The following is a 13994-nucleotide window of genomic DNA, read 5'->3' on the forward strand; positions in this document are numbered from 1 at the left end:
AGATAGTGAAGAGATCTTCTAACGTCAGTTCACAAATCTCTGTTCTCAAACGATTAAAGGTTCTTTTTCATGCTGCCTATATTTACGTAAAGAGTCATTTTCAGTTTCAATCGTCCTTGTGTCCTTTACATCGGGATGGTTGTAAAGTGATACGTCCAATATAGGGTCGGCAGAGTTGATGACATCAACAAACATGGCAACGGTGGAGGATGTTGTGATTGTGTAGACGACACCTAGGTAGGTTTTGTATGTAAACCACTTTACTCGCATCCATCCAAGTCGTCTATGGGAATGCGTGGTTAAATAGGAAAGTGTATGTCTGGCCTAGCCCCCGTCCATCTCTCCCCCTATAGCCCCCCCCGCCCTGTCTGTGTATTATTGATGAGTGGTAAAGCAGAGGTTTGATCGTCCTACAGAAAGAGCCCTAAAAGCCTTAAAGAGGTGTTTAGTGGTCACAGGAAATGGAGGTAGAGAAGGACGGACAGCGCTGGAGAGAAGTGGGGGGGGGGGGGGTAGATGAAGAGAGACACAGAGAAGGGGAGATTTTGTGATTGATTAGGACTGTGGGAGAAATATGATAGTCTATTAGCTAAAAGAAGGCAACGTGAGTGTGTCATGCTCGTCACTCTGTTGGATAATCCATCAACATAAAGATCAGCTGACAGGATACTGGTTAACGAGTCAGTTTACTGGTTTGATCGTTAAGGTAAACAGCCGTAATCCAGCAGCTGTTTGGGAAGAGAAAGTGTCAGTGAGGCAGTAAGTAACTGGGATCAGTATTTCAACTTCTGTTTTAGATACTTATATTCAAAAGGTCAAAACAATTATTTCCATTGATCTTATTTAATATTCTACATTATATTATTCCATTTTAAAGTGTTATTCATAAAAAAATAGGACAATCGCTGTTCACGATGTACTGTTAAAGGTAGGACATCGCAAATAAACCCTTTGTTTTTCAGTTTTTTTAATCAGACATCAACAATTCTGCTCCCAACTAGGCCCAGTGTTACATTTCCCTCAGAACGACGGTGGCCCAGGGGTGACAATCACAAAGAAAACCAATAAATCACAAACATACATCATTCAATGCAACAACAAATAATCATATTCCTTTTTATTTTCCTATTTGCCTCTGGGATGCACTTCAGGTGACGTAGAGTCAACCCACGTGGATCAGAGCACAGTTTGGTATTATCACAATTGTGATTTTGCTAGAATGAGGTCTGGAGATGTAGTTTATACAGATATTGGTCTTTTAAAAAATGGAAACCTTGTGTGAGACCGACTTTCAACACACAACAGATAAACTGCAGAGTACAAACCTACTCTCCTCTCCATTTATCCTCCTGCCGCCCAAGGAAACTTTCCACTTTCCCCGTTTCTCATGGGATACCATTGTGTGTTTGTCTGTGTGTGTGTGTGTGTGTGTGTGTGTGTTTGTGTGTGCGTAGGATCCTCTGATTTTCTCTGTCCTTCTTCATCCCTGTCTTTTATAATTTGAATATAATTGCGGCACAGTGAGCAGCAAACTCTGCATTTCTCTGAAAGCATCAACTGGGTCCTTCTGGAACTTTACATCTCAGCAGAGCTTCTATAGATCATCTGTTGCCGAGTGGGCAGTATGGAATACACCAAAGTATAAAGTTGTATTTTTGGTGTCTTCACACCATAACTGTGAATTTTCACCACCTCCCACAGTCTCTGCTCCCTCTCTCCGAAACTTTACATCATCGCCGCATAGAAATGAAGCAGAGCAGGAGGCGGAGGAAGGGAAGCAGCATTTGCGATGGCTGTACTTTTTATTTTTCAAAAACACAATAATTTACGACTCAAAGGAAGATGCAAATTTGCCGTATCCAGTTTCAGAAGGTTAAGAGATCCACAGATGGTTCATACAATAGAGTCAACAAAGCTTTTCTTTTAAAGCTCAGACTCGTTTATCCTTCACAGAATCGTCCCTGTTACAACACGCTAACGTCATGCTTGTGTCATATGGGAGCAGATATTGGACCAACGTGAGGGTTAGAAGCGATGTCGTGTTCAGACTTGTTCGAGCCCCTGAAGGCACCGGGTCTCTGATCCTGATCAGCTGTTACACGTCAACACACGTGCCCTCAAACACAAGAAACTGTCTCAAGTTGTTTATTTTGGCCGATTTCTCTCCACACCGGCCATTTCCACAATGTGAGTTAGCAAATGAGAAGTCCTGCAAGAGATGGATTCATCGTTTCAAGTAAAGCTGATGGTGTTGGAGGTGATGTCATCAGTGGGAGGAGCAAATGCATATGTTTACCACCTGGACCGCATTTGTCCATGGCGACCGACTAACATCAGCTGCCGTCATGGGGATGCTGCAATTTGCCGCATGTGTGTGTTCTTTTGTTTGTGAGTTAAAGAAAAACTGTAAAAGGTCGTGTGCATAGAATTATTAGTGCACTGCATCAGTCGCTCGCACGGACACACACACACAGAGACACACACAGAGAGACGTACACACAAGTCGTGCTGCAGGCGTGAGTTGTGCATTCGGTTTTGCTTGAGTGTATGAGAGGTGTTGCGTCACCTTCTGTGTGTGGGATGAAGCTTTCATATAGGCTCTCTCCCACACACACACACACACACACACACACACACACACACACACACAGATACTCTCTCTCCTCCCTCTCCAGCCTGTTCTGTGTCTATGCTGATATAATCAACACAGATCAGCTGACTACGAGCAATCACTTAATACGACCACCAGCTAACGAGGCTGAACACAACATGATGACAGCTCCATCCATCCGTCTGTGATTAGCTTGGATGATTAGACACTTTGAGGCTCGACCTGTTCACTGCAGCTGCATGAGAGCTGGATCACAATGATGCTGATCTCCTTAAAAGAATCAGGTTGTCTATATTTAACAGTGGCTACGTTTACATGGACACAAATATTGACCTTATTCTGAAAATAATATTATTTTCGATCATATTGAAATACTCCACATCTTAATTTGATCATTGCTCATTACATGTATGACCGTATTCAGGCTGAGGTGATCAGATAATAACGTTCACATCTCAGTGTCTTACTCCGAATATTGTCTATTCATTGTCTATATTGGAATATTGGTGTAAATTGTTTGTCAGCAGTATTTCTCGAAAAGCATTGAACCGGTTTGCACCAAACTCGGTGAAGGAACGGAACATGAGCCAGAGAAGAACCCATAAAATGTTGGTGGAGATCCAATCAAGGGCTTTTAGTTAATTACTTACTTAAAAATGCAAAACTTTGAATATTTTCCCATGTTTGTGTCTGGATGTTGAAGAAAAAAGAGTTAATTAGGATTGTTTGGCGGAGGTTTTCTACGGTGAGTGATTGTTTTGCTCTCTCACCGGCCAATCAGTGCATTTCTTGATTAAAGTGAAACAAAGTTGAATGTTTCTCAGCTTCTTAAATGTGCAGAATCGAATCGTTAATATCTTCTTGTCGGGATAAGAAAGGATCCAAAACGCAGACACAAAGGCAGGCTGACGTAGTGAGGCTGCTTTTAATAACTGCATCAGGCTCACAGACAAGCAGGCAAATATAGAAAGTGAGACACACAAAGAACACAGGTAAAAGGTACACGTGGTACCAGGTGACTCGAGGCTGATGAGAGCGGGGGGGAGGAGGATGGGCAGGGCAAGGAGGTGAATGGAAACCAGGAGGAAAGACGGAGGACACCAGGTGGTGAGGAGGAGAAGTAACGCTCATAAGGTCACGACTCAGTGTGACAGGCTTTGAGCTACAGCTGTAATAAATCCCAGAAAGCACGGAGGAGTAATGAACTGCACTTTGTAGAATAGATGCTGCAGAGTTGGAAGTTGGCCTGGGCAGTTTTAAATCACTGCTGTGCTGCAGATGAGGTGGCCGCTCCTCCATCTCTGCCAGCCGCCGCCTCCTCCTCCGACTCGGGGAAACAGTTTCTAATTGAGTCATCGCGGAGGAAGACGTCGCTGCTGCCGGACACAGACGACACCTGAGAGGAAGGAGACACAGACAATCATCTGTAACCTACATTGAGACCATAACAGATGATTCCAGGTCAGCAGATTTACTCCACTCTGACTCTTTGACATGCAGCTGGAGTGGTGCCACCGATAGATGGGAAAGAAAACACTATTATCATCTGAGTGTCCTGAATACCAGTTTGGGGGCTTTGATGCCTGAGTGAGAATAAATTGAAGAAATGGGAAAGTTCGGTGAGGCTCGTCTCAGAAGCTGAACTGGAGAATCAGTTGTCGTTGCTGTTGTCGTGATCAACAACGTCACTTTATTAAATTTATCACGTATACAAATTGCACCAAATTCAACATCTGCTCTTCCTCGGGCTCCTAACAAGACAAGTTTACAGACATGTTTCTGGAATCAGGAGATAGATGAGTTGCGTGCGGTCGCTTATTGTTTCTAGATTTGTCAACCTTCTCGTAGATTTTTGGATATCAGTTACCTTTGCAACAGTCAGTGAACTTGAGAAGGAGGAGGAGGAGGAGGAGGAGGAGGAGGAGGAGGAGGAGGAGGAGGAGGAGGAGGTTCACCTGAGACCTGAGCGATGCTGACGCTGTTTCCTGCAGCTTTGTTTTGGAAGTGAAATACTTTCTTCTCACTCTCCAACATCTTGCTCCTGAAGTAAAACCCACTCCCTCCTCCTCTCACCTGTTATTGCTCTTGACAAACATAGAATAGAAATCACTGCATCTTTGATTTAAAAGAAAAATAATCCAAAGTTCAGTTGTGTAAAGGAACAGCTTTCTACTCCATTACCTCCCAATCCCCACAGCAAAGCCAATCCCAGCTCTCATCGTGACAGAAACCAGTACTGACTCACTCTGCCATGTTGTGTGTGGCGGCTGGTGCGATGTATGATAATGAAGATCTCAGGCTGTGACCTCACATGTGTGATCAGCAGCCAGATCCATGGAGACCACAGCTCTGAGAACTCTTCATTTACAATACTCCATCACATGATGTCAGGGATCGTTACGCTGTTATACAGGAAGTGAATTCACAGTTATATTGAAAATATTCATTGGATGCTTAATATTCACGGGTACCAGCCTCTCACACATGAGGATTTGATGATCATTGTTCTCTTATGTGATAACAAACCTAATATCAATGGGTTTTGGGCTGTTGATTACAAAAAACATAAATTTGATTATCTTACCTGCTGCAGTTTAGAATTTGACATATTTTCGGACACTTTATAGACAAGTAATCAATCGACTAATCAATTAATGAATAAAACAACAGTCTGATTAATCAATATTAAAAATGGTCATTAGTTTTGGCTCTGGTTCAGTTTGGAAAGGACAAACCATTTTGTGTTTTTAATTTGGGGCTGATGCCAGTGAGCTACTGGCTTGAGGTATTTCAGCTTAGTAGGTATTTATTAATCTGAAGGTCTGGACAACAACAAGCGTTTTCAGTATGATCCTGTTTTCCTTTCACTGCAAACAGCATCATGATGGAGTGAACATTTACTAAACATTATTCAGACATTTGAAAGTAACTTCCCTGCAGTGTTAAACGTATTCAGGGTGAATTTGAAACCAACCAATCAGATGCAGCCCAACAACAGACGCTTTAATGTTCTGGTTAACAGCTTGAACTGCATGCAGCATATTTTCCACATGCTCCCGGCTATTGTGCATAATTATGTGACATTTTTCTGTGTAAAAGCTCAAACTGGATTTAACTACACAGCTGCTGCATGCTCTTGTTCCTACCACAGTATTGGATGTGAGGGTCGTTTGTGATCTGACGTGCAGAGCTGTTGTGTCTTTGTTTGATCAGAAATCTGCAAGAAACAACTCAGTGGTGACGAAGGTCCTGTTGAAAAGCTTCGTCATGTTCAGTCTGTGCAGCTCTGTCTCCACCAGTGCTCCATCTGTCTGTGGACGCTGACCCCCCCTGCTGGTGTCTGTTAATATCACATGACTCGCTGCAGAAGGTGGAGCTGGAAAATCCTTATAACTACTTTTTTATTGAACACGTCTTTCTAGAAAATGTCTTGTTACATGTGTGAATTTGCTTTTGTAAATGAGATTCTCCTTGATTCTGCTTGGCGTCGTCAGGCATCAGTTTTTACATTAAAATGCTTAGAAGAAATAATTATGATGCATAAAGAGAAGTGGGAATTACACAACCTGCAATCATGGAGGTAAACCTAAGTGTGAATGGCTTTTTTATTTTCTCATCTGCAGCCACACTCACTCTGAGTCAGACTGACCAGTCAGGATTCATTCATGGAGCAGACTGAGCACTTTCACTGGACGATAATTTGTGTATCAATTACACTAATTGAGATGAGAAACGGTCCGACGCTCGATAAATGGCGTTTATCGCCAGGATTTTTTTTTACATTTCAGTGAAGTCGGCCCGACACAGAACGAGGATTGAGATAAACAAACAATTATCGGAGAAGCGAGATGATTCCTGTGTTTGATAATGTGTTGTTCAAGCATTTTTAGAGTCATGTCAAAGGGAAATGGAGGTAGAAGAATAATCAGAGCAGGATATATACGCTGAGTCAGAAGTTTCACACGTCAGGAAGTTTGAGTGGAATGCAGTTTGTCAGTGGTGGACAGATAGTAAACGTACCATTATATATAAACGTACAATATTTGTTGACATGATTTCGCGGAATGAAACTTCGGGGATTTAAACTCTCAACTCCCCCCCCGGAAGCTCTGTTCATTTGAGATGCCTCTTTCTTCATGTCGTCATTTCCCTCTCTTGTCTTGAAACCACTCATCATCGCTCGTCCCTGCATTTTCATTTCTCAGCAGCTACCCCCCCCCCCCCCCCCCCACACACACACACACACCCTGGCTCTACCCCCACCCTCCAGCCCTGTGTTATTGCTGGCTTCATTTAGCGCTGCGATGCTAACAGCCTATTCTCCTTGCTCATCCTCTCCTGCCTGAGCCTGCAGCGGTAGCAGCACTTTACACGGGGAGCACACACACATGCACAAACACAGACACGCACACACACACACACACACACACACACACACACACACACGCACACACTGGGCGGCTGCTACAGGCTTTCTGTCCAGCTCCCTCTTTAAGTCTTTGTGCTCTCCACATGGGAGCTGCTTTTTAATGTGGCTCGTCCCTGCACCTCTCTCTCTCTCTCTCTCTCTTATCAGTCTGGTTTGAGGCGAGTTGTGGTTTTTATTAGCTGCCATTATAGAGACATGGACCTTATAGTCATAACCATATAGGTGTGTGTGTGTGTGTGTGTGTGTGTGTGTGTGTGTGTGTGTGTGTGTGTAATACCAGCTGTAATTAGCCAGAAGCCGTAACTCATCTTATATAAAATATTCCTGGGTATTATGTACTTGTGCAAGAATTATCTTTTTTTATACATCGAATTAAATGCAAATGTGAATAATGAATGAGTAATGCAAATACCATTGACTGAACTGCAACAAAATACTGCAGATATTGTAAAATAGGCTTTCTTAACCTATTTAGCGAACTTCACTTTGCTAATTTTACATATTTTTCTTTCAAGAACTACTTACTTTTAGTTTTAAGTTTTATGTTTAAACCCCTGCTTGTCCACACAGGTGGTTTCTGCCGCTGATATAAGAGCTTTGGATGTAGATATGATGTAAATGTTTTTTATTCTCACTCACTCCTTCCAGCAATGAGAAGGATAAATCTGTGCTTTGTCTAATCAGTTCATTTATTCCCTGAAAATTCAACCTGCAACACCTCAAGTAATCGAATAATGATTTAGGTTATTTGATGATTTAGTTGATTCAGTTTGAGATGTTTCAAAGTTTAAAATAAGTTATTGTCATACATTAATTACAATATACGTCTTAGTATCACAACAAACAAATGATGACAACTCTGGATTACTCAAATTATTGAGCTTTGACTGAGAGAAAATAATAATATCTTTATTTTAGGAGTAGATTCATTTCGGGCAACTTAACTGCAGTGTTGCGTCACGGTTTGTGTGCATTAACTATAAAGTGTATCCTTCAGGATGCACACAGACACACACACCGACACACAGACACACACAGTCTCACAAGGAAGTAGGCCAACACATAGAGACACCCACACACACACAAAATCAAACCAGGCATTTTATAGACTGTATTTCAGCTGACCCAGCCTGCAATGCTTTAAAAGAACAAGACAAAGGTTGATGGAAGGGGACTCGCCTCCACCAATCACAGCTCTCCATAATTCGTACACACACACACACACGCACACACACACACACCACTGAGCTCTGAGCACTGTATCACTGTCCCCTGGTTGCCTATCGATTAGTCATGCCTGGCTGCTGTCATGTGCAGGAGTCCAGGGAAGTCCCTAATTGGTTAGTCCGGGAAAGAGAGAGACAGTGAGGGAGAGAGAGAGAGAGTTGGAGAGTGAGTGAGGGAGAGTGAGTGAGGGAGAGTGAGTGAGAGGGGGAGGCAGCATAGAAAGATGAGAGAGGCGGAGGAAGACAATTGTCCACGGTGATCTGTGCTAATATTAAATTAGCGGAAAGATTAAACAAGACGAGATGAAGGAAGAAAGACAAAGAAAAGCAAACTTAACCTTGACTTTGACGTCCTCTGATTCCTTGACGGGAGAAAAGTCCAACACCAGAATCTGATCGGACTTCAGGTACGGTTTTACTGTCTCTACTTTTCGTTGGGAAGACGTGAACCAATCTGGGACAGAGCGACCAACACTTCAGCTTCTAAGCCAGAGTGCACGACAGCATCAGTGGACTTTACGAGTTACTCCGGGAGACTGACCTCTGGATTGGAGCCTAATCGCGGAATGGGAATCTTCCTCTGGAGTGTATGAACTGACCCGCGTCCTCGGAAACAGAGCAGTCTGGACTCAAAGGAGGATCAACCTGTCCAAGTCATCCATCTACTTTGTCTTGGTCCCAAACCTTTACTGAGTCGGTGAGAGGGTCCATATGATCCTAATTGGAGAAAACTGAGAAGAGGAGTTTTAAGAATTGCACTAAAGGAGGATGCTTTGCTTTTCCAGACTAGCGAATGCCCTAATCCATATGGAGACGAAATTGAAACACTGCCAGAAAGGAGGGATTGTATTTTAAGTTCCTGATTGTGCGTTGATCTTAACGCGCTGATATCAGGCAAAGAGAGGGCGAGCACCATCTTTGTCCTGGACATAAGAGCATCGGCGGTTCTGGAGAGGCATGACCTACATTATTCAGACACGACTGATTCAGAGGAGCTACTCGCTTTTGTCATCCTTGTGAAGGAGACAATGTGGTGAGAGCACGGTAGAAAGATAAAGGAGACAGGGGGGTTTGCGGTGTGAATCTTTTTAAATCTCTGCAGCCATGACTACTTATTTCCACAGCCATGAGTTCTGCTGTAGCCCCAAGAAGCACAGCGGAGGCTCCTCCAAAGGAAAATCTGGCAAAGGAAAGGGCAAATCGGGCAAAAGTGTTACGCATTCGAAGCAAAACCAGAATTTACTGCAAATACACACGGCCAATCACCACCTGCAGCCGTCGCCGCTCCACTCACCAAAGCACCATCCCCATTCGCCGAACCACGGTTGTCATTCACCAAAACACATGCTTCTGTCTCCCTCCCCAAGCTACTACCACATAGCTACAACCTCTTCAAGTCACCAACTGGCGCCACCGTCGCCAACGTACCAGCTGGCTCCGCAATCGCCAAATCACCTGCTGCACTCGCCGAACCACCACCAGCTTCACCTATCGCAGAGTCATCAGCAGCTGCACCATCACTGTCAGAACCAGCAACAGAACCATAATCCGGCGTCACCCAGTCACCTGCTCCCCTCGCCATCGATGCATCAACTCTACCACCATACACCGCGGCCGGTGCAGCTCCATTCCCCCAGTCACCACTCATTGTTCCAGCAGTATCAACCGCACCAGCTCTACCCTTCCCCTCTTCCTCACGCCTCCCAGTCGCTGTCCATCCACCCTTTTCACTCGCCTCAGCTCCCCCTGTGTGCGGCGCTGGGCGGATATGGCTGGAACACATTGCCGACCAATCTGGCCACCAGGGGCTCACGAGGAAAGTTCCCCAACCTGAGGGACAGCGTGAAGAAGAGTCCGACCAAGAGCAAATGCAAGGGCAAGGCTGGGAGCCGGCCTTGGCCCAATGACACGTATATCTGGACAGCCCAATCAATGGGAGCTCCCCAACATGTGCCGCTCATACACCTTCCACATATACAGGCCCGTGTGCAGGTAGGTCTGATGGGTTAGAAGATAGTGGGTTTTAGGCCCTGGATCCTGTCAAAAACTTTTAAAACTTGGGAGTTCTGATTAATACCAACCATAAAATAGTACTACTTAAAAAGCCTGTACATGTTGTGCTTGCAAGAGATGCCTGAATAAGGTAATTTTTAATAATGTGATGCCTTTTTGTCCAGATTACGCCAAAATTGGCATAACCCTAACAACCCTGGGGGCAAAAACATAACCTCTGCTGTGAGAGTTTGTTAACATATGAAGTAAAATATAAATAGGTATCTGTGACCGGTTGTCAACACAATGCTCTATTAACGTTTTTGTGTATTTACAGTTAATTGCACTGTGAAGCAAATAATTGCTCTATTGTTTTTGAGTGAGGCTAACTTACTGTAAATCGATCAAGTAGCCGCGACAGAAGCAATGGCGCCGCGACACCAGTGGGAGGCAGCAATGCATGAAACTGGGCCCAGTCTGCCAGAGAGAAGAAAAGGAAGAAGAGAAACCATTTTGTCTTATTTACCGATGAAACGCGAAAAGGAAAATTAATAATAGGTTTTTTGAAATAGACTTTGAACAACAATATCAGGAAGCATCACTTATTATCTCGTCAAATTGTTTTTATATCCCATTAATGTTCAAAGTGCTGCTGGAATCAATAAGTGCTGAGACACATTCGACAACTGGTGACATCCGTGGCCATCAAACACACGATATGACCCTAATTTGCCCTTTTTAGTGAAGCACTGACATCCTGAAGTGTGCTATTGAAATAGAGCTGTCATTGAAATAATGTCTGTGTGTGTGTGTGTGTGTGTGTGTGTGTGTGTGTGTGTGTGTGTGTCTGTGTGTTTATGTGAGTACGGGATTTGACCCCGTTCGATTCTAAGCGACACTGAGAGTAATTCTGGGAAATCCAGGAAACTAACAGACCGAGGGGATTGTGAGAAAGTGGGAGGTTTACCAGTATAACTCATAGCATTATAAAAGTTAGTCACATTTGATTGGACACAGCAGAATGATGATAGTGTGTAAGAGTGGTTATGGTCACTTTCATCTTCCCCGGTGATATAATCCGGAGGGCGGAGGCTTCCATGTGTGACAGGACCTGACTGTTGTATAAACTCCTGTTGGAGGTTGTGGTTGTAGTTTTTCTTTTGGCTCAGAGACAGATGGTTATAGTCTGGTTAGCGTGATTACCAGGACAGTTCTGATTTGATTAGAGTCACACTTCATCTGCTCATCTTCCTTTTTCTGCTTTAGGCTTCATACTCTATATCATACTGCCTGTTTGAAGTGTGTGTGTGTCAGAATGTAGCTCAGTGCACTGACTGATTATTTAACTGCTGCTGTGCATCATCACACGTTTTAGGATTCTTCATTTCTGTTCTGAATCCTGGTTAATTAGCTAATTGATAATTGTATAATATTGATGTTGGTTTAGAAGGTGAACACAGCACCCTGCGATTGGGGATCATTTCAGTGTCTGCACACAAACACATACTCGCTCCTACACACAGGTTTGGCACCACTCTACTTATTACCTCCACCTGGGAGGTTATGTTTTCACCCCTTGTTGCTTTATTACATTTTCATTAATAATGAATTGATATTAATGAAGCATATAAAGGGAATTGATGATCATGAGTTTTTGCATTCGGATGTGGATCCAAATAGAAGTTTAGATCTAATGAGTATATATCTGGGGACTTTGACAGGGGTGATGCAGTCTACTGAATGCAATTCTACAATTTGCTTAAACTTCCATTGACTGTGACCAAAACCTAATTGGCATAATTTAAATTTAATTTACTTATTTACTCTTAACCCGGACGTCAGAAAAGATGTTTTATCTTATTAAGACTTCATCTGGTCCCCATGAGGTCTGTTGGTCCTGAGAAGGTCAGTGTTTATGCTGGAAAAGGTCCCAAAGAGACACAATCACACACACACACACACACACACACACACACACACACACACACACACACACACACACACACACACACACACACACACACACACACTCCAATACTTTACTGTTTCTTTATCCGTCCCACATACTGTAGCATGACAACTGGCTATAAATCACTTGTTTGTTTCTGTGTCTCTTTGCCTGATGAGACAAACAGGGATAGTCTGGATCTGTTTCTAAGCCGTGCCGAGCTGGACTGAACCAGACCATAATGCCCCAATAACCACACGGCTGGTGGAACAGCATTTTATGTAACAACTGACAATCACTCGCGTAGAGGAATAAAACACTGTCTGGATATAGAAGCTGAGTGCGTGTGTGAGTGTGTATTAGTGAGTGCTTGCTTGTTTATATTTGTACACATTTGTACTTCTGGCCTTTCATGTAACACAGCCACACACACACACACACACACACACACATGCTGATGTTACATAAGCCTGCAGTCTGACAAGGCATGTCAATGGAATCACTGGCTGACTGACCGACTGGATTTGTTCGCTCTGTGAATGACACACACGCACACACACACACACAAACACACACACACAGACACACACACAGACTCTGACACATAGGTTTAACAGCTGTGCACGCTGCCATTACAATCGTGACGGTGTTAATATCTTTCTCTGACATCAGCTGAGATTACTTTTCTGGAGAAACCAGAGAAATAAAAAAAACCTGAAGAAACTCTGCAAAAAAGGAAACAACAGAATCACACTGTACCTGCACTGTGATTGGCTTCTAAAGCTCTTTATCTTGTCAACTAAATTTGTGTTGACTAAATACCGAGTAGAGTGCAGACGTCACTGAGTATCAACATATGTGGACATATTTCATCAAGATATTTAACTCACCTGGTAGTGCAGCAGTACTTCTAAATTTAGATTTTCTATTTTTTTTAAGAGAAAAAATGGAAATGCATACTCAATTGTACAGTGATCATTTTTACCCTCCTCTTTTCAAGTATCTCTTCCTTTCATTTAAATAAACACACACACACACACACACACACGGATCTTAGCAGCTGCATCTGTCAGGATGTCCTTTTTCTGTCTCCTCAATATCTATCATCTGTTTCCTCCTGTGTGTCTGTTCTCACTTTTCCTTTCATTTCTCTCTTTTGCGTTTGTGTGTATGTGTGTGTTTGTGTGTGTGTGTTGTGCGTAGACCCTCTGCTCCTCATCACTGTTGTTGTCGAGCAGACACATCTGACTCCTCCCACCCTACCTATAATCCCCTCTGATCCCGCAGGCCCCCCCACCCATGGCCCCACCCCCTTTTCTGCTCCCTTGTGGGATCAAGCGTCCAGCCAGTTTGAATGACAGACAGTTGGACATGTGGTGGAGAGAGAGAGACACATGGACTGAGATAATATATGTGTGTGCGAGAGGGAGAAAGAAGATAAAGGAGTGGAAAGGGGGGTGAGAGAGGTCCAGATTAGTGTTGAGGGATAGATGCTGATGCTGCTCTGCTCTGTACTGACGCCGTGAACCCGGGGTGGAGTCTGGGTGGACTCTGGGTGGACTCTGGGTGGACTCTGGGTGGACTCTGGGTGGACTGTCCATTCGCCTTGTTTCCCAGTTGGCTGAACTGGTTTTTTTCAGCTGCAGAAGAAACGTGAAGCTGCAGGTTGCCTCCCCTGGACCGACTCGCTCATTGATGGTTTGTTGATTAGAGCTGCAGACGCTGAGAGGGCGAGTGTTAAATACCATCAGAGGACACAGGGAGGCAGCAGGATGGAATGATTACCAT

The 13994-nt window shown here is 43.7% G+C and overlaps 1 protein-coding gene across 1 annotated transcript in view; it reads left to right on the top strand.

The window, feature by feature from the left end:
• The window catches only part of LOC128448322 (disks large homolog 1), a 94929-nt gene that overhangs the window by 41705 nt on the left and 39230 nt on the right, over positions 1 to 13994 (top strand). The window lies entirely within an intron of this gene.

The sequence above is a fragment of the Pleuronectes platessa genome, chromosome 9 (genome assembly GCF_947347685.1).
Source record: "Pleuronectes platessa chromosome 9, fPlePla1.1, whole genome shotgun sequence".
Taxonomy (NCBI): Eukaryota; Metazoa; Chordata; class Actinopteri; order Pleuronectiformes; family Pleuronectidae; genus Pleuronectes; species Pleuronectes platessa.